Source organism: Pleurodeles waltl, chromosome 1_2 (genome assembly GCF_031143425.1).
Source record: "Pleurodeles waltl isolate 20211129_DDA chromosome 1_2, aPleWal1.hap1.20221129, whole genome shotgun sequence".
In the NCBI taxonomy this organism is placed as follows: Eukaryota; Metazoa; Chordata; class Amphibia; order Caudata; family Salamandridae; genus Pleurodeles; species Pleurodeles waltl.
Window position 1 is genome coordinate 1,169,410,955 of NC_090437.1, and position 21,411 is coordinate 1,169,432,365.

Consider the following 21,411-nt stretch of genomic DNA (forward strand, 5'->3'; position numbering starts at 1 on the left):
GGGGGAGGGGTCCTCTAGGTTGAATTTCAGATGGTTTCACGTCAGACTGCAATACTCCTGCCACCAGTTCATGCTGGGTTTGAAGAATGCAGGTCTCAACTCCTATCCCTGCATAGGAAATTAGCTTCTTGCTCACATGTTAGTGTTGTGCCTATTCTGTTTATAGATTGCCTTGTGTAAATTAATGCAACACAGGTACTCGTTTGCCTGTGTAATGAGCGATATTTATCTAGCACATAAGGTATCCAGTCCGAAGTGTGGCACAAAAGAGGGAGCCGTTTTTCTGACTGGCCTATGCTAGCTTGCTTATGGATTAACCAGCTATCCTGTTTTAGACACTTTAGAAGGTGTAATGTCTCCTGCTTGTGAGAGGCTGTGGGGCTGCTTGTTTAAGTGTGCATAAAGGCTTGCAGGCTCCTCCTTCCTTCACTTCTAGCATGTCATCCAAGACTCACTGACTGAAGTTAAACCTTTTTCTTTCAGTTTCCAAAGATTGGTAGTGGAGATATTGTTTTGGCGAGATACCACTTCCACGCAAGGGGAAATGCACACAGTAGACATGAGAGAAAATTGCAGACCACCATTTTAACCTTAGTAAGACTTTTCTATGAGATTGAGGAGAATTTTGTAAAAGAATTACTTTCACTCCTCCAACCTTAGTCGCCAAAGTAGGAGACTCGTTGTTGAGTTAGATCGAATACTCACCCTGCCTCCAAAACTCAGTTAGCGTTCATGACTAGATGTGTGTCACTGTTTGACAGTCCACTGAACTCCCCATTGATCCTGCTTGACATAACAGCAAGCATTGAAGCTCTTGCATGCCTCCAGGCTGCTTTGTCTGCTTATTTCAACTGTTTAATGTTACAAAAAGACACAGTGGAAAATTATATTGTTGTACAGACATTTTGAAACTGAGTTGCTTTTTTTCTGTATGCTGTTTAGTCATATGGTGACAACTCAGATTTACGCTTCTTTTACCGTCCTTGATAATACATTTTGATATACTTTTATTCTTTTCAAGCTATGCAACAAGAAGAAAGAAGAATCACATTTGAATCAGGCCATTTTGCTTTAAGTCATTTAAAGATACATTCATACATTGATATCATATAATGAACGTGATGGTTCTTAAATCCCCACTTTCCGAAGTTCTTAATTATATGCTTAGTCAGTCCATCATACTACTTGACCTTGCTCGCCTTTTACTATATCCTTTTATGTCTCCTGCTTCTGACGTCCATTCATCCGAGAAGTATGGCAGGCAGCAAGGGAAGATCACTATCTGTTCAGTCACCACTAATGTACATCTCCCAATTCACCCATATTTTCTCGTATTTCTTGGGGCATCCCCTGCCTTTATATATCGCTTTCTCTGCTGTGACACACCATTCCATTCCATTCTCGTATTGTGGTGTACCTTTACTGCCCCATTTTTTGACAATCTTTTTTGCGACTGCAAATACTTAGTTGATTGGTATCCTTTTATATCTTGTCATATCAGAGTTATACTACATTCTTTTTTTTATAACTAACTTTATTGTTTTATTTGCATAATAACGTGTCGCGATGCAGGTTAAAAGCAACTCGTTGTGTTACAATATTTCATATAGCCATTGAAGTTCAGGCCAAGAATCAACAGTTAGCCTCATCATTTCAGAGCCCACATACAAGATATACAACACTACCTCTGATCATGCAGTCCCCAGCCATTTGGAACCAACCTTATTGTACTTTTTCGGGCAGCTTTTTTTTTTTTACACAGGCTGTTGTAGTTGGGCATACTAGTCCATCCCCGCCTCCATCTTGACAGTTAAGAAGGAGGAGTACTTGTCACCCATTGTATGGCAATATTTCTGTTCACTATGAGTAGCACAGTGTCCAGTAATGTTCTTAGCGCCTGAGACCTCCCAGCGCCTTCCATCACACCCAGCAGGACCATTATTGGAGAGGGCTCCAGGGCGAGGTCCAACACTGTGAAGAGTTCATTTAGAACTTGCCTCCAATACCCTGTAATGACAGGACAGGACCAGACTACGTGGAAAAATTCCATGGGTGAGTGGGGACACCTATTACATTGAGGGTTAGGTCTTAGCCCGGCCCAGTGAAGTCTGGTGGGGGTTAGATAGGCGCAATGCAAGTAATATGTTTGTACTAAGTGTAGTCTGGCAGAGATTGTAATAGCACGGGGTGCCATCAGCGCATCCCGCCAGGCCTTGTCTATTCGTCCAATCCAGGTCTCCCAGCAGGATTGCAGGGGTTGGAGAGACGAAGAAGCATTTAGTACTAGTGAGCAATGTATCTGTGATACCCCCCTTGCGCCCAACGCCCCCATCATTGTCTTTGCCTTCATTGGACTAAATTCAGGTATAGGGGTATCTTTGGAAATGTGTGCCTTCAGTGCCTGTCTCAGCTGTAAGGATTTGTGGGACTGTTTTGGCCAACGCATATGTCTGCTGGAGCTTTTGATAGGACATCATATGAGTTCCCTCTCAGACATCACCTATCACGTGAAGCATATAGCATCCCACCGTGAAAATCCCTCTAGGGTTGCTACTTTACGCTGCTGTTTGCCTTGCCGTAGAGGAGTGTTGGGTGATCTGGTTCCACCATCCTGTATGTCTTTGGGCTAAGTGCCACAAAAAAGGATGATGGACGGAGTGTTGAACAATGCAAACACTCGCCCCCAGTCACAGATCTGGGTTTAATCCATCGTTCTTTTGCTCACCATGCCACCCCAGTTTGGACCCAGCCATATACAAATCAGTCTTGACCCTGTTCCTCATGGGAACAGTCCAGCCTGAACTGCCAAGCCTGGGCTAAGTGCCACCTGCTGAGGACCTGACTCGTTACCTCTGGAATGGTCTTAGGGATAAGACCACTGTATAGCATATCCATAATGCGTGAGAACCCCATCGTTGAGAGCTCTAGGTAGTAGTCCGGATCGTTCCAACCCCGTAAGCCACTCATTAATTATTAGTACCTGAATAGCTAAATGGTAAAAATATAGGTTGGACATGCCTAGACCACCTTTGTATGTACCTCATTGACATGTGCCCCAGGAGAGGCGTTGTCTGCCGTTATGCCAGATGAATGCACAGGTGACTGTGTCCATTTCTCTAAACCAGTGGCGTGAAAGTTGAATGGGGAGATTTTGAATGGTATAAAGGAAGAGAGGTAAGATTAACATCTTATAAAGTGCTATACAACCCATGAAGGTCAGAGGCAGCGCCTGCCATTTCCCAACATCTGCTTTCACCTTGCAGGTAAGAGGTATGATGTTAAGGGCCCAGGTCAGGGACAAATCGAGTGGCACTCTGCCTAGGTAGGTGAAGCTAAGATGCCGGATAGGGATGCTCGATTGCCAGTCTAAGATATCGCAGGAACCCGAGAGAGGGACCAGGAGAGATTTTTTTATGATTCAGCCAGAGGCCTGAGGCCTCCTCAAAGACATGTAGCAGATGAAGGAATCTGGGTCCACTCACCACAGGGTGCAATAAACAAAGTAGCACATTGTCGGCGTAGAGGGCAATGTGATCTTCCTCCCCACCCTCATTTACACCGCGTACTTCAGATATCCCAGCGAATCAAGTGTGCCAGGGGTTTTATGGCCAGGGCGAAAAGGAGTGGGGATATAGGACAACCCTGGTTTGTACCTCTACCGATAGGAAAGTCCTCAGAGAGCTCTCCATTAACAAGAACACAAGCTGTCAGCGTTTGGTATTAAAGCTTCACTATGTGGCGTAAAGTGCGCTGAGACCAGCTTTTTGAAGATCAAAGTCTACTGTGTTGAACGCTTTGTCGAATAATAAGGCCAGTGGAGAGGGGAGCACGTGCTGGTGCACCGGAGCGACACGTAACCTTCGCAGACAGTGCCTAGTGCTACAGGTTGGCATGAAGCCACACTGATCGGGATGGGACAAGTGGTGTCCAAAACAGTGGCGTATATTTTAATTTCTCCATTAATTAGCAATATTGGCCAGTAGGCTGCACCGGTTATACTACTTTCTTAGCAGTGCCCAGTGGGTGCATCTCTCTGTTTTGGTGTCTCTACAATGACTTCCAATCTCGTTTTTAGGTCAAGCATAGCAACACGCAAGCACTGCTTTTCTGACATGTTGGTATGTATCTGGGCTTTTAACCATGTCCACCGCACGCCCATCACTATCACTCGTTCATGGGCTTGCCTTTCAAAAAAACCTTTGTTTTCGTTGGTAACTGCTTTATATTTGTCCCTCCTTAGGGCGTTTTTGTTAATGCCTTGGCCGTTGACCCTGTTACATGGATAATTGCACGACTGCCGATAACTTTGACTGCGAGCAAACTTCTTTTTCCTTTTGTCTCTATCCTTCGCGCTCATGTCGGCGCTTTGAATCAGCTAGCTTATGTCAACTTTTGAACTTTTTATTTTCCGTTTGTGTGGCAAGAAGGTTCCAGTTAGAAATTTACAACGCTAATAGCTCTAACTTGCGCAAACGCAAGACCTATTGCATTACAAATGCTTGTTACTACTAGCCAGTATTTTTGAATTTTCGGAGCATTCCTATATAATGTGTATATATGTGCTGGTCTGTCCACAGTTGTGTAAATACGTCATCTACAGCCCTGCCGATTTCATTACTGTTCAATTGTATATTCAATGTTGTATCTTTAGCTGTATTACCCTGCAGCAAGCTTTAATCAAGACATATCTTGGAAATCTAATTGCATCTTCCCACAGATGGTGTTAGAAATTGGGTGTCTGGTTGGTTGAGGTATGCACCCTATCCAAGCAGGGCCCACAATCCTAGTCAGGGAATGTCAGTTACACGCCCTAAATTAACCTTTGCTCACCATCTCATAGCTAGGCACTGTGCTGTCAGGTTTAACGTAAGAGGCAATGTGTAAAGTACTTGTGCAGCATTTTATAACAGTAACACAGTGAAAGGCACCACAAAAGGACTCCACACCAGTTTAGAAAAATAGAGAATCTTTATATATGGAATGTATATGACTAAAATAACAAAAGTCTCAAAAATACTCCTTAATCAGTTATGGTCAAAATTAATTAGTCATCAATCGCCTTTTAAGAACTTATGTGTGAGGGCATTGCAATCTCTCATCAACCGCGTCAGTGTGTGTGCGCTTCAAGAGCGGCACACTAAGTAATACAAGGCCAGTCAGCGAATGAAAGGTAAATATATGTCCAATGTTAGTGGTGCTAGCGTGAGTATTATGGCGATCACAAGAGGAGGAGGAACACTCCTTTTTGGGTCTTATGTCCTTGTATTAATATACCCAGTGCCAGTCACCAAAAAGAGGCGTCTAATACTCTCAGTGCTGATGCAGGTCAGGGAATGTCAATGTGGGACTGGGAGTTTCTCACAGGCGGCGCACTCTGGCTGGGAATCAAGAGAGTGGCCACAGTTGTTACTCTCTGCCGCTCCAATTTCTCTCCCTCTCCCCCTGTCTTGTTGCCGGGCAATTATTGGAGTGTGGAACCTACCACACATCAGTCATCTTGGGCGGGCAGGAGATCTGTAGGAGCACTTCGGCAAGGCCGCCTTTGAACGGCTCAATGATGTAGGTGAGGTGGGTGTGTGAACGTCAGCCCGCAGTCTGGGATAATGTGATGGGGGTGGGGGGGAAACATGCTTGGCACCGGAGAAGCTGTGGAGTTGCCTGGGCAACGTGCCCTGTCCTCCTCGTAATTTTTCCTCTGTGCTGCGGCAGCTAGAGTTAAGGTGGCATCACCAATGAGAGCGCAGCTTGGGGTCTGCGAAGTTGTAGTGTTTTTCTGCAGCCCTGAACTACTACAGTGTTTGATTTGGGGCCGGTTGAGTTTGCAAGCACAACCCCAGATGCTGGATTGTAGAGGGTGCCTGGTCTGAGCACTGCAAAGTCTTCGATGTCCCTGAGACTTCAGCAACAGTGAGCAAGCTAACAAGCCCTTGGAGTTCCTTGGAAGGGTCAGAAGTTCTAGAGAGTAATTTTAGATTTCCCTACCCTCAGGGGCAGCAGGCCAACACATCAGAGCAACTTGGAATGTGGAGGTCTTTCCTTGCAGCACAGCAATCAGCAGGCCAGCACAGCAAAGGAAAATGGCAAGGTGGCAGTCTCTCCTGGCAGCGCATCTCCTTTTGGTTGCAGAGTCCTAAGGACCCCAAAGTTAACTACTTTTGGTGTTTAGGTTCCAGTACTTATACACAAAAAGGAAGTCCTTTGATGCAGCGGACGGACACTTCAAAGGAGCGGGGGTTCTCTGGAGTGCACAAGGGCATGCTAGCCCTGTCTGCCAGGCTACCTGTTGGAGGGGGGGGGTGGGGGGAGGATGGGATCAGTCCTTTGTATGGAGGCAGGACACCACCTATTGAAGCGTATGTCAATCCCTTCCCTTCCCTCTGCCCAGGAAATCTACAACTATGCAGATGCAGCTGAGTGTTCTGTGTTTATGGCTGTCTAGGGAGAATTTACAAAGTATAGCTGTCACCCAGCCCAGATGTGTATTCAGAGACCAGCTAAGGCACAGAATGGTTAAAGTCAGAAAATGCCAACTTTCTAAAAGTTGCATTTTCAGACTTACAATTTAAACTACGAATTTACCATAAGTTGTGATTTTAAATTGTGAGTCCAGAGACCCCAAACTCTATATTTATATATCTTACCAACTGGAAATTATCCTAAAAATATGTTTTAAGGCAATCCCAATGTTAACCTATGGGAGAGACAGGCCTTGCAGCAGTGAAAAACAAATTAAAGAGTTAAACTGAAACATACATGTCCAACATTTTAAATGCACTGAACCCTGCCCTTAGGGTTAATCAGGGCCTATCTTAGGGGTGAAGTATCCATAATATAAAGGAAGGTTTGGGTCTGGCAAGTAGGTACACTTGCTAGGTCGAAATGGCAGTGTAAAACTGCATACAGAGGCTCTGCAATGGCAGGCCTGAGACATGGTTAAAGGGCTACTTTAGTGGTGGCACAACTTACATGTAAATGAAATATGCCCATTGTGGATAAACCAATGTTACCATGTAGTACTGAGCATCTGCAGTTTGGCACTGGTCAGTAGTGGTAAAGTGCACAGAATCCTAAAAGCCAGCAAAACTGAGTCAGAAAAACAGATCATCAATGGGCAAAAAGTTAGGGGAGAGCACGCCAAGAATGCCAGGTCTAACATATAGAAAACCATAGCTAACGCACCATGAGCTAAAACCAGTAGAAAAGTTTTTAAACCGTCATTTTATGAAAAGTCAGTTGAAAGTAGCAAAGATTTTTAATTAGCTTGTGTGACATTCACATAACACCTCAAGTACTCGTCTAAAGTTGTATTCTGCTTGTTTCTCCCCATATATAATTCTCTATCCCCCTGATGTCCTGTAGTCATTTCTGTCTCAAGCCATCAATTCATTTGGTGCATTTGTTGTTAATGTGTCGTATGTAGAAAGAGATGGCTTTTTTGGTCATTTATCCATCCAGCAGTCACCTCTCTATTGGGGATTCTTCTTTAGTTTCATCCTCCTCTTTTATTATGGTCTGTATAACATGTTTCAATTGTAGGTACGTAAGTACTTGTCCATCTCATATTCATTTTCTAAATGGGACCAATTTGTTACCACTTTTATTCAAGTGCCCACCCGTAAGGGGAGTCTGTTCCCCCATCTCTTATCTCTATTTATTCCATGTCCTATTTGGATGACAGTTGTGGTAGCACAGAAAGAATGCCTGTCACTGTACCTCCTTATAACAAAAGCATAGATCCTCATTTCCCATTGGAATATCCATTCTGTTAGCTGGCTTGTCTACTGGGAACATATTCATTTATGTTGTATAGTTGAGCAGCATCATAATAGGGAGCGTTATGCCTACTTCAAATGTAGATCCTAGCAGCATTTTAGTGCAATACTTGACAAAATGCCTGTCTAAGACATTGTGCTTGTTAACTGCTCAATTTTTTTAAGGAAGCTTGGAAATCTTATTTGGTGTCTTTTGCAGTATATACGTGAATCTGTGAAGATGCAAACTAACTCCATATTTATACTTTGGCGCATCCCAACAGTGCCATTAGGAGATTGCGCCTATGTGAAATGCAGTGGTGGCTGGTAACTTTAGCAGGGGGGCACAAACGGACACCCACAATCATACCAATGCATTTGCACAAGTACGCACATACCCATTCACAACATTTGCATACATACATACATGCATGTATGAATGAAGCTCCCAGGTCTGAGGCAATCAGTGATGCTACCCCTCATCACGCGGGACAAGGTCTTGTCTACAGGGCTGTGAAATCCTCTTCATGGCAAAGTTCCACTGAGGCAGTCAGGCAACTGTGCAATTAGAGCATGTCTAGCTCCTGGCTGCCTGATGTGAACAAGCAGATTGTCTGTCAGGCTGACGTTTGTTCAACCTGACAGGCACTCTCCTTGTCGGGTAAAAATGGAAAGGGGTTGGCGGGGCCCCTCAGCCCATAAAGACAGGCCGCAGTTAGTGAAATGTCTGCCTTTAGCTTCTACATTAGGGAAGTTAAATTATCTTCATAAGGTATGCGTGTTCTCAAAATATTCTCAGTCCCAAATATTTGAAGTGAAAGCTCTCCACTCTGAGTTGAAATTGCAGGTCGCCACAAAGTATCCATTCTCCCAGCAGGTGCAATAATGACATCTCCAACTTTATACAGACTCCTGAGTATGCCTTGTATATGTCAACATTTTCTTCAGTCTAATTAGGGATTCCCCAGGGATGGCTATAAGTAACAAATTTTATCTGTGTAAAGGGACATTCGCTTGTACCAACTCTTCCTCCATACCCACCCACCTCTTTGGATGTGCTTTTTTCATATTCATAACAGCCACGGGTTTGGTAACCAGGGCAAATAACATAGCGGAAAGGGGACAGCTTGTTATGTTCACCTTATAATGGGACTACACTAAGATTGAGTCCTAATAATCCTAACTCTTACTGTGGGTTTGGTACAGATTAGCATTATCCAGGTCAAACCTTTTGGAATGAGACTACGACTGCCCATTCCACTGAGTCAAAAGCTTTGTTTGCTTCTAGGAACAGTACTGCAATCCTTTCTGTAACTCTGGTAACCAGGACCAAGTTAATATAAAGTTGCCTTAAGTTTAGTAGATATTTAATGCACAAGGCCAATTTGTTCTGGGTGAATCAATTTCACTATTACCCCTCAGTTTGTTTGGCAGGATTTTGGCAAGTAGTTTGGATTTTCTGTACAGCAGCAATATTGGCCAATGAGGCGCATTCCTTCCTGGGTTTCCCTTCTTAATCTGACGTGACTGTTGTTGCAGCCCTCAAATCTGTTGAGAATTTCCCTTAGTCTTTCCATATATATAATTTTTTTATCAGCACTGTTGGACCTGGCTTTTTGACAGGGACATCCCCAAACTTTTTGCCTCCTTCCTCCTATTTTTTTCTGACCTGTTGTTGTTGGCTTTTGACCTCTGGGCACTTTACCGCTGCTAACCAGTGCTAAAGTGCATATGCTCTCTGTGTAAATTGTACTACTGATTGGTTTATCCATGATTGACTATTTAATTTACTTGTAAGTCCCTGGTAGAGTGCACTACATGTGCCTAGGGCAGGTAGATTAAATGCTACTAGTGGGCCTGCAGCACTGGTTGTGCCACCCACTTCAGTAGCCCCTTAACCATGTCTCAGGCCTGCCATTGCAAGGCCTGTGTGTGCAGTTTCACTGCCACTTCGACTTGGCATTTAAAAGTACTTGCCAAGCCTAGAACTCCCCTTTTTCTACATATAAGTCATCCCTAATGTGTGCCCTAGGTAACCCCTAGAGCAGGGTGCTGTGTAGGTAAAAGGCAGGACATGTACCTGTGTAGTTATATGTCCTGGTAGTGTAAAACTCCTAAATTCGTTTTTACACTACTGTGAGGCCTGCTCCCTTCATAGGCTAACATTGGGGCTGCCCTCATACACTGTTGAAGTGGCAGCTGCTGATCTGAAAGGAGCAGGAAGGTCATATTTAGTATGGCCAGAATGGTAATATAAAGTCCTGCTGACTGGTGAAGTCGGATTTAATATTACTATTCTAGAAATGCCACTTTTAGAAAGTGAGCATTTCTTTGCACTAAAATCTTGTTGTGCCCTTCAATCCACGTCTGGCTAGGTTTAGTTGACAGCTCCTTGTGCATTCACTCAGACACACCCCAAACACAGGGTACTCAGCCTCACTTGCATACATCTGCATTTTGAATGGGTCTTCCTGGGCTGGGAGGGTGGAGGGCCTGCCCTCACACAAAGGACTGCCACACCCCCTACTGGGACTCTGGCAGACAGGATTGAACTGAAAGGGGGCTTGGTGCATTTCTTAGACACTCTTTGAAGTCACCCCCACTTCAAAGGCACAACTTAGTATAAAACAGGGCCTCTGCCCTACCTCATCAGACACTTGCTGGAGAAGAAACCTGAACCAGAAACTACATCCTGCCAAGAAGAACTGCCTGGCTGCTCAAAGGACTCACCTGTCTGCTTTCTACAAAGGACTGCTGCCTTGCTGTTGCCCTGCTGCCTTGCTGAACTCTTGTCTGGCTGTGAAAGTGCTCTCCAAGGGCTTGGATAGAGCTTGCCTCCTGTTCCTTGAAGTCTCAGGGCCAAAAAGACGTCTCTCTTTTACTTGGACGCTCCGTGCGCTGAAAATTTCGACGCACAGCTTGTTTCGCGGCGAGAAAAACGCTGCACTCCGACGCTGATCGACGCGACGCTCTGGGGACGATCGAAGATCCGACGCACGGCCTCGCAAGGACAACGCCGCCCGACCTCTAGAGGAGAAATCGACGCGACGCCTGCCGTGAGATCGTAATTTCAACGCGCAGCCCCGCAGATCAAAGTCTAGAGGAGAAATCGACGCGACGCCTGCCGTGAGATCGTAATTTCGACGCGCAGCCCCGCAGACCGACGCGCAGCTGGAGAACAAGCAGGAAAATCCACGCACAGACCCGGGACATCTGGTAATCCCCGCGATCCACAGAAAGAGACTGTCCACACGCCGGAAAACGACGCCGACTTCCACGCGTGGAAAATAACGACGCAAGTCCGTGTGTGCTGGGGAGAAATCGACGCACACACCCTTTTTCCACGCACCTCTTCTCTTGTGGCCCTCTGAGGAGATTTTTCCACTCCCAACCAGGTACTTGTGCTTGAAAGAGACTTTGTTTATATTCTAAAGACTTAAGACACTTTCTATCACTTTTCAGTGATATCTTTACAAATTCGTATTGCAACTTTGATCGTTTTGACCTGAAGATACCCAGATAAATATTATATATTTTTCTAAATACTGTGTGGTGTATTTTTGTGGTGTCATGCTATGGTGTTGTATGATTTATTGCACAAATGCTTTACACATTGCCTTCTAAGTTAAGCCTGACTGCTCGTGCCAAGCTACTGGAGGGTGAGCACAGGCTGATTTTGGATTGTGTGTGACTTACCCTGACTAGAGTGAGGGTTCTTGCTTGGACAGAGGGCAACCTGACTGCCAACCAAAAACCCCATTTCTAACAAGCACAAACTGCGACTGCAGCTATATCCTCTTCAGTTATTTCTTCCTGTATTTCTGCTGTGTTCCCAGTCAGCCTTTTTGAGGGACAATTGTTAATAAACTGAGTGAGGTCTGTCAGACTCAATATTTGGGGTTTATAAAAACTTTGTAATTCACAAGCATTTCTGCAGTCTCTCATTCTCTTATTGTACTGTTTTCTGACATCTTAATTTCTCTAACATATCTTTGTTCTACCTTGCAGTTGCTTCCTAGCTTTATTATCCATGTAATATAATATTTTCTGTTTAAGGAGGTAGGATGTTGTGATTGTGTTATTTGCTTGTTAATTCCGTCCATGGTTTGCCTAATGTAGCCCTCCACTAATTTCAGAATTTCAAATTCTGTATCCTTAATGTGTTTTTCTCTTTCTCTTATGTTTCCTACTTCTCTTTATGTAATATCCCCTGTCATGATAGTTTTATATGCTTCCGATACTGTTTCACACCTTGTACAGATCGTGTACGTAATGTTCTGTGGCTCTTTCTAGATTCTTTACTACCTCGTGGTTTGTCATGCACATTCCCTCCATTCCCTCTGTTCTCTTTTGCTTTTTCTCCCGTGTCATTGTGTAACGTTATGGCAAGTGGTTCAGGTATTCATGTTTTGTGAACCTTTAAAAGGTTGTTACAAGTATGTTAATGTAATCTATCCTTGTGTAGGAGTTGTGCAGTCCCAAATAACAAGAAATACTTATTATTGATCCAAATTAATCTCTACATCATCTAGACCCATTGCTTGGGCTCAGTTTGCTATTCAGGTTTCCTACTATTGTTTCCTACTAATCCTGTCCTGTCTCACAGTTGCACATATGACCTTAGAATTGGACTGGTCATGTTATATATATCATTCTGAAATGCCTGACTGCTAATACTTCCGTTAGGAGTCTCTCGTACAGCCAGGAGTGATCAGGTCACAGTGTCATATCAAAGACATCATGTTTCATTTCAGTGATGTCACTTTCTGTGTAGATGGATGATGGGAATACTTTTGATATATTTTCATCTCGTATTTGATGCTTTATGTTTAGATTTTACATTTGTAGTCTTAATTAAGATAGCTAATATAGTTAATGCTTTTGTAACAGGCTTCCTTTGTGATCTTTGCCCCCTTACTTTTGTGTTTATCTAAATGACCCCTTATTATCTGCTGGTCAGGGGTCTAGCAGGGGGTGTTGACTGGACTCCAGTCCTCTTCCTGTCTAAGAATGATTCCACCTTCAAGCTATCCAGATAGTTCAGTGTTTATTAGATCAGTAGTGCCTCCAGCTCAGACACACTTACACATAACCCTACAACAGTGGTTCTCAAACTTTTGAATGCCGTGCCCCTCCACTGGGGAAAACATAATCATCGGGCCCCCTCAGAATTTTTCACACTTATTCTATTAAGTTGGCAATGTTTAAATATGTCTAGACTTATTTAAACTTTGCAGTTAAGTTCTGTTACTTTTTTAAAAATTCAGTTTTATCTGCATAATGCCTCTTTTGGCCAGAGTCTGGCGCCCTCCCTGGGATTACTTGCCCCCCCCAGTTTGAAGACACAGACATAGTCACCATCATATGTGCAATACAGATGAAAGCCATACATACTTTCAAGTTATACTGACAACTTATATCCCATCATCAATCTACATATCCTTTGTGAAAAAGTTAGATTAAACCTCCCTCATGCAAAAACGCTTAGGCCCATATTTTTACTTTTTTAGCACCGCATTTGTGTCATTTTTTGACGCAAAAGCAGCACAAACTTGAAAAATACAATTGTATTTTGTACGTGTCCACTGTTTTGCATCAAAAAATGGTGCAAATGTGGCACTAAAAAAGTATAAATATGGGCCATAAGGACATATTTATACTTGTTTTGTGCCCAATTTGTGTAATTTTTTTATGCAAATTCGATGCAAAACTAACTCCATATTTATACTTTGGTGCTAGACCCGTCTAGTGCCAAATTTATGGAGTTAAAGTCATTTTTTGGGCATGGAAACCTACTTTGTGTCAATGAGATGCAAAGTAGGCGTTCCCGTGCAAAAAATGACTCTATGGCCTTAGTGCCATATTTATTCCCCAGTGCTAAAATCACGCACTTAGTAGCATTTAATTTACAGGCATTGGGCACATGTAGTGCACTTTAATAGGGAGTTATAAGTAAATTAAGGCCCATATTTATACATTTTGACGCAAACCAGCGCCGGCACTGGTTTGCGGCAAAAATTTTACCGCCGGCTAACGCCATTCCTACACACCATGCGGATGCCTTATTTAAGGAATGACGTTAGCCGGCGCTGCGGACTGGTCAGAGTAAAAAAAAAAAATGACTCAAACCAGGCAGCGCCGGCGTAGGGGAAAATTGGGGTTGTGCGTCAAAAAATGGTGCAAGTCAGGTTTGAGGCAAAAATCATGCCTCAAACCGGACTTGTGCCCTTTTTTGACGCACAACCCCCATTGAAATGACTCCTGTCTTAGCAAAGACAGGAGTCATGCCCCCTTGCCCAGTGGCCATGCCCAGGGGACTTCTGTCCCCTGGGCATGGTCATTGGGCACAGTGGCATGTAGAAGGGCCCAAATTAGGACCCCATGCCACGTTAATAAAAAATAAAAAAATACGTACCATGGGTGTCCTCCAGGGGTGGGCGAGGGTGGCAGGGCGTGTTCCTGGGGGCAGGGAAGGGCACCTCTGGACTCCTTCCATGGTCAGAAACCATGGAAGTGAGCCCACAGGTCCCTTAACGCCTGCCTTGACCCAGGCGTTAAAAAACGGCGCACATCAGGCCTTAAAATCATGTCATTAATGCAAGGCAGTTTCCCGCATCCAAAAAATTACTCACACAGAGGAATTTTGATGTCCGCGGGCTCGGGCGTCAAAGTTTAAATATGGTGCACGGTTTGCGCCGAATGTGCGTCAAAATTTGTGATGCACATTTGGCGCAAACAGAGTATAAATATGCCCCTAAATATCCCAAATGGGTATGAGCCAATGTTACCATGTTTTTGGGGAGATCGAACACAAGCACTTCAGCACTACTTAGCAGTGGTAAAGTGCACAGAGTCCTAAAGCACAAATTTCAACGGCTGTGTGCTTTGGACTTTAGGCACCTTAGATCTTGTTCTTCTGAGACTATCTTAGTGTTTTCCATTAATAATTTTGATGTGAGTTTAATTGGGAGGTTTGCTCTTATTATCTCCTTTGTCTTCAAGGCAATGATTGAAGTTGCAAAATGTAGATTATTTGATTTTCTGTGAGCTTATTGACAAGGTCCCAGAATTTCCTTGGGTCTTTTGACTTAAGTGTAGTATGAAGTTTTGTTCAGCTCATCTCATCATTGGTTAATTTATCTGCCCATTTCTGCTTTTGGTATGTTTGTCTTAGGTGTTTAATATTTTCTTTCGGTCTGTTTGGTGTTAAATTCTTATTGTTGTAGCTTTGTGGTGCTGTAGTGTGGTTGGTTTTACGTATCCTTTGCGCGTTAGCTTCAGGCTTTAGGCCTTTGTGCACTTTGCCCTGGATGTATTTTATTCATTTGCTGGCAGTTTAGAGCCTCTGTGCACTTTGCCCTAAATGCTTTTTATTAGGCTTCGTACTGTTATTTTTCAAATAGCCAGTTCTACGGTTTTGTTTTTTATTCATATCACACTGTTTTGCCTACTTCAGCACTGGAGTTCTCCATAACACATTCACTCTGTGCTTCAGTCAAGGATACAGTCTGGTACATTGCAGATAGACGTGGTAGGAGTTTAGACTTGGCATTCCTGCGTAGGGACATTTTGTGATCACACTGACATGTTAGTTATAAAATCACTTCCTTGTCCCAATACACGCAAGAGGGAGATTCCGACCAGGGAACCACAACTAGACGCTGACTGCCTCGTTGCAGATGCTGAACCAAGATCACAGGCCTTTGCTCAGGTTTGAGGGTTGATGTCTCCCCAGTGATACAGACAGGCAAGCTAGAAGCTTAACATGCTGTGCTCGAAATAGAACAAGCAGAGGGAGAGTAGAAACTATTATACACGATGATCGCTTTGTTCTTATGTTTTACTCTCCTGGTAACTATTTCAATCCTACTGTGTTGTATGGTTCTGGTTATTGCGGCTCATGCCTTATTATCTAAAATACAGTCGTTTTATTAAATCATTATATAAAACTTATACTGTCTTTGTCATTTGTATATTAGATCATATTGTAAATGAGAGAGTTGGTTTGGATCTGAGTGACCACGACTTCCCTGAGAAGTTCCAAAGATGTCATGCGCTCGGCTGCCCAATCATCTCTTCCCCGTGGGAGAAATGAGGCACTGCTAGTTAGCCAGAGCAAAAACCGGATTTAGGGTGACAGAGTTCCTTACATGTGGGTCAGACTCAGTCCCCCACACCGTTATCGATCCTGCTGCCTAGAAATCCAGTAGTCTCATTTAGGATAGTGAGAGCCCACGCGACAGTGCTTTATGTAGCTTTTTTCTTAACCTCCATCATTCCTGTCTGCACTTGATTGGAGGTTCTGCTCCATTTTGTAAAATTTTATTTTGGGGTGGGGGTGGGGTTATCTCTGTGGCTATAACTCTCAGCTCTGCTTTGTAGTGTTATTAAAAGTTTTTGCCAGCCCTTCTTGGCATCCTTATTTCACTCAAATCCCTCCCCCCTCTACCCCCACCACTCCCCCAACAATCAGAGCGTATTCTTGGTCATTTGTGCTTGGGGGGGGGGGAGCGGGTCTCTTCCAACTTCCAGTCATTTTCTTTGATGGGGGCCATATCGCTTTGTTGGCCCATGAGCATAATTTACAAGTGTTGTTCTATCCTTCTGTTATTCTTGCATGTCAATACTGCGTGGTCATGTGGGATTTTCAGACTTTATGTTGTGAAAATACTCTATAGAAATTCCATATACAGTCAAGAGAGGCTAGTCTAAGCACTCACACATGTGAAGGCCGCTGCTGCTTAAGAGTTTGCTAGTTGTTCCCCAAACACCTCTGTTGCGCGAATGAGAACTTACCTTAAAATACTAGACACAAGAGTCGTCTGGAATATCAGAAATGGTTTGTTTAATGAAACATTACGGCTAGGAGAGCAGTTAAAGAACTAGGGTCTGAGGACTGTCTCTCGTTGTACATCATACTGAAGCAAGTTTTATGCATTTCTTTGAGTGCAATAACACCATAAGACATTCTTCACTTGGTAACAATGGAAACAGTTGTCAAGGAGTCATCATATGAATACACTTCCAGATAGTGGACGCATGTGGGCCTCGACCTGGCATGGACACAGTGTGGGCCAGCGAGTACATGTCCAGATATCTGGTCTGAAGGGCATGTGGTCACTGCGTGTACTGTGTCCTGATTGGCTAGGTGTACCTAACTACATGTGGCATCTACCTTTTGGGTATTTTCTGGGAATGCACGCATCACTCTGACCATGTGTATTTTATTGGGGCCATTCTCCGTGGGCCATTGAAATGTTGCTGCTTATCTGTGGGAACTGATCTAAGTTTTCCTGTTTGTGCGTTTGGTTGCTGGCTAAGTGTTACCCCACATTTGACCGGTCAGTCATTAACCTTCAGGCCTTGGTCTCAGAGCCTGTTGACCACGTACCTACGTGCTGGGGTTGACAGAGTTTGCAACGGGGGGATCCAACAATAGTGATGCAACTTTGCTTGTGTATAAGAGCGTATCCCTGCGTGCATTGACATAAATTAATCCAATATTAACAACTTTTCTCTGGGTTTGGCGAATCACTGGGCATATGCTCCAGTATGCATTCTCAATATCTTTCCAGTCTTCACTACTATTGTGTTCTATTCACATGTTTTTATAGAGCACATGGCTACCCAAAATGGGATTCCCAGTGCTACAATCCCTTGGTTGAGAAATGAGCATTTAGGCATAAAAGTAGGGTTTATGTTGCTTTCTGAAGATTAGTAGACTGTGTTTTAGTCTAAGGCTGGTCAGTAAGACGTTCAAGAGTTTAGGGGTGAGATAGGCAAAGGAGCAGCCTCCGCCTCTCTTAATTCTGTAGACAGAAGACATATTCAGATAAGGGGCAGACGTATAGATTAAAAAGCGTAGAGCTAATGGAGGAGGCCTGCAGCACTCCACGTTTTACAGGATGGTTCGTAGAGGAAAAAGGGCCCTTGCTGACTTGGAAGGTCCTAGACCACAGCAACTCTGTATTAAAATCTCATCCGAATAACATCAGGGTATTTGGATATTCTATTTTCAGGCCTTCTATTTTCCCCTCCAAAATGCTTGCAGACTCTCTTTTTCTCTTTGCGGAAGGATGCAAATAGACATTTTCAATGATTGTCAGGTGCTGCTGCCCCCTTATCTGCTTCTTGGTAGATTCAATGGTCCTGATTCATACTTTTTTGAGGCAAAACTGCACTAACGCAGTTTTGCGTCAAAAAGTTGTGCGCTGACTAGTGCCATTATTTAACGCCACCCGGGCGTCATATTTATGCTATGGCGCTGGGTGGAGCTAAAAATAGTTCAGAGTCATTTTTCTTGACGTTAACCATTGCGCCTTGTTGTAAGGCAAAATGACGTTAACGCCGGAAAAATGACTCTAACCCGTTTTATGACATGTAAACATGTCGCAAAACAGAAATACACTCTTTTTTTGCCCGCAATAGCGTCAAATACAGACACTAACGGAGAAGACAGTGCAAAGGAGAGGCAAAATGGAGCCAGAAATCCAGGAGAGACCCCAATCAACTAGGAACCAGCCAGAAGGACACAGGCAAGACCCAGGGGAGGGAGAAGAAAAACAGAAAGTGTCATTTCAGTGCAGAGGAGCATGATATACTGATGAGTCAGGAGACAAAGCATCAAAATCAACTCTTCGTCACTTCAAAATTGCCAATTGGAAGTAGAGTGAGGCAATTTGGCAGCAGATAGTAGGCAAGACTAACAGTGTGGCAGAGGTCAGGAGAACCGTAACAGAGTGCAATAAACGCTGGCATGACTGCAAGCAAAGGACAAAGGAAAAAAATGGCAAGATACAGGAAGGCAGCACTGCAAACTGGAGGTGGGAGTCCAGCACCACAAGAGGACTTGGACGAGATGGAGGAGATGGTTGCAGCGGTCATCCCGGAGGAAATGGTCACAGGAATTGCAGGACAGCGCAGACTACAAGGAAACACCACAAATGCAGGGTAAGTTGCATAGGGGAAATTAATGCCAAAATGTTGAGTGCAAGAAGAGGGAGGCACATAGGACTCACACAATGCATGTCAAAGGAGCACAGAGGGACACATTGCACATTAAGCAAGTTGCACCATACTGACGTAAGCTACACATGCCCTTGGTAGGGCCATGCACCATAACACATACACAACCTGGACATATGTCGATCACCAGGCCTAAATACTTACATGTACATATGCAACACATGGGATGGATGGCACGTATAATCACTGTGCCTCTGGTTGTATCATCACAACACCCCTTGATTATGGTCTTATCAACCTTACCAACATGACCAAGACTTCAGAGACTAGGCAGTCAGTCGATACCATTCCTGGGGTAACATCATGGTGGTGTCCCTTGCAGTAACACCTTGAAACTGCCTTGCCTCATTGCCCAAACACAATCCATTGCAACTGTCCCAACAGTACCCAGGCATGTGCCCGTAGCACCACCACCCTGCACATTGACAACACATCCACATAAGGTAGCCACCACTCCATCAAGCAGTCGGAATGCCCCTTGGGTGCAGGGAACAATGAACTGAACAGGCGCGGGGGGAATAGCAGGCTGGTCCTGTATCATTGGTAACATACCACTACCCAGACCAACTAAACAAGTGTAGTGTTGAACCACACATCTTGATGCTGAACAGAAATGTGCCACTACAGAAAATATGTACCACAGGTAGCAAACAGTAGGTCACAACTGTCACAGGCTGAGCCCACAACTACTCTGACACAACCATCTGGGACACATATGAATGGGGAAATAAACACACACATACAACACATGGGGTATGACTGCGAACATAATGGCATATAATTCTACATAGATGGGCGGGGGATGGTGCATGGGCAAGTCCGGTGTTGGTAAGACTGCCAGTGCAGTGTACCCTTTATGGTTGGCAGTATGAGTCACACTTGGGATGGCAAGTGGAAATCTGTCTGCTCATGGTAGTTCTGTGGGGCACTTAGTACAACATTGTGATGGATCAAATAGAGTCAGTGGCAGTTTTGGGGTGCATTGGGTGTGACAGGACACACTGCAGTGGAAAAGGCAAAGGGCCAGGGTATGGGACCACTAGCACTGCCCATGCCAGGTGCAGGGGCACCCAGGGGCACACCACATCACCACCAACCTTTGCATGGGGGCTTCACCGCCATGCAAAGGCTGGTGGAAATGCAGAAACAAACCTGGAGGGTAGCGTTGAATGTAGTACTGGTCTGGTGTCACAGGACAGCTGGCATTGCCAGTCTGTAAGCTGCTGGAAACCTGCCAGTGCCAGGCCATTGGCTCATGGGGCATTCCCCATTGACAACAGTTGCCACTACCACCTGTGCTGTTGGGGGTGGTCAAGTAGACAATGGCAGTCAGGTGCTCATATGACTGACGCACTTGAAAAGACGGACCAGTATGACTACCTGCAGAATCACTATCAAACTAGCTTCAGGCCCTGACCCAAGCTCAACTCCTGTTAACTGGCTATGTACATATACTCATTTACCATCAGGCACTGTCACATACATAATGATGTACACAGTAGAAGTCTTATACCCACGCTGGCCATCCCTGGGTCTACCCCTGTGCCTGTGTCAAATTAGCTGCACTGCGACCATGCTGCATCTCATGTATCATAGTGCAAGGAGGGCTGCATTGGGGGGGGGCATAGGTGTGTAGGAAGGCAAACCCACCTGCACGGACAGAAGATGAAATTGAACTCTGCTAGGTCCATGAGTGCAATGCAATGTAGCACACATACACAAACATCAACATGAGGAGCTATCAATGGTAACAAGAGCATAGTGTCCTGGCAATGCCATCCCTGGGATGAGGCAAGGTCAAAGCACCGCTTGGGTGTATGCAAAACATGTAAGACTGGGACAGGGGAAAATTGCCATGTGTGGTGCTGTGGCATGAGCACAGCAAAACCCATTGCAAGGCCTTACCATGCAAATGGATGCAAAGAGAGGGTTTACAACTACAAGATGGTGTCAAGCCACAAAAAGGATATACATCACACCTAGAAGATATCACACAGCCAATTGCGCAAACTGGGCTTCCCTTCATGTGACACGCAGGTGGGGCATAAGGCTGATAGACTGCAACCATGATGTACAGGAACAATGTTTGGGAACTAAGGTGACAATGAGCCTCCAATAGCAAGTCAGTGACATGACATGACATATCAACTGCCACAACACAGACAGGCTGATTGTACACCATCTCGTTGCAGAGGATGATGGCTCTCCTGCAGATTTACCTGTCCTGGAGTACTCTGTCAGCTGGTCATCCAGGTCATCAATCATCAGCCAAGAGACCCTCCAAGAAGTCCTCGTATCCCTCCAGACACCACCTCCAGTCACAGGGAGGAGTATTGATGTAGCAGCCATCTCAGTGAGTCCCCCTCATCCCCCCCCAACCCCCCCAATGCCCCAATAGCACGACCTGCCAGCACCGACACAGCTGAGGACTCCGAGGACGCAGGGACCATCTTTGAGAGGACAGTGGTAGGAGTCCAGCGGGAGCTGGCGAAGGAGGTGCAAGTGGGGATGCAAACTATGGCAGCCAGCCTAGAGTGTATGTGCATGTGCATTGTTACGGCCACTGACCAGACAGCAGCCAAATGAGGCACACACTCCTCAATGTATGGAGTCCAGCAGTGTCTGAGGGACATAG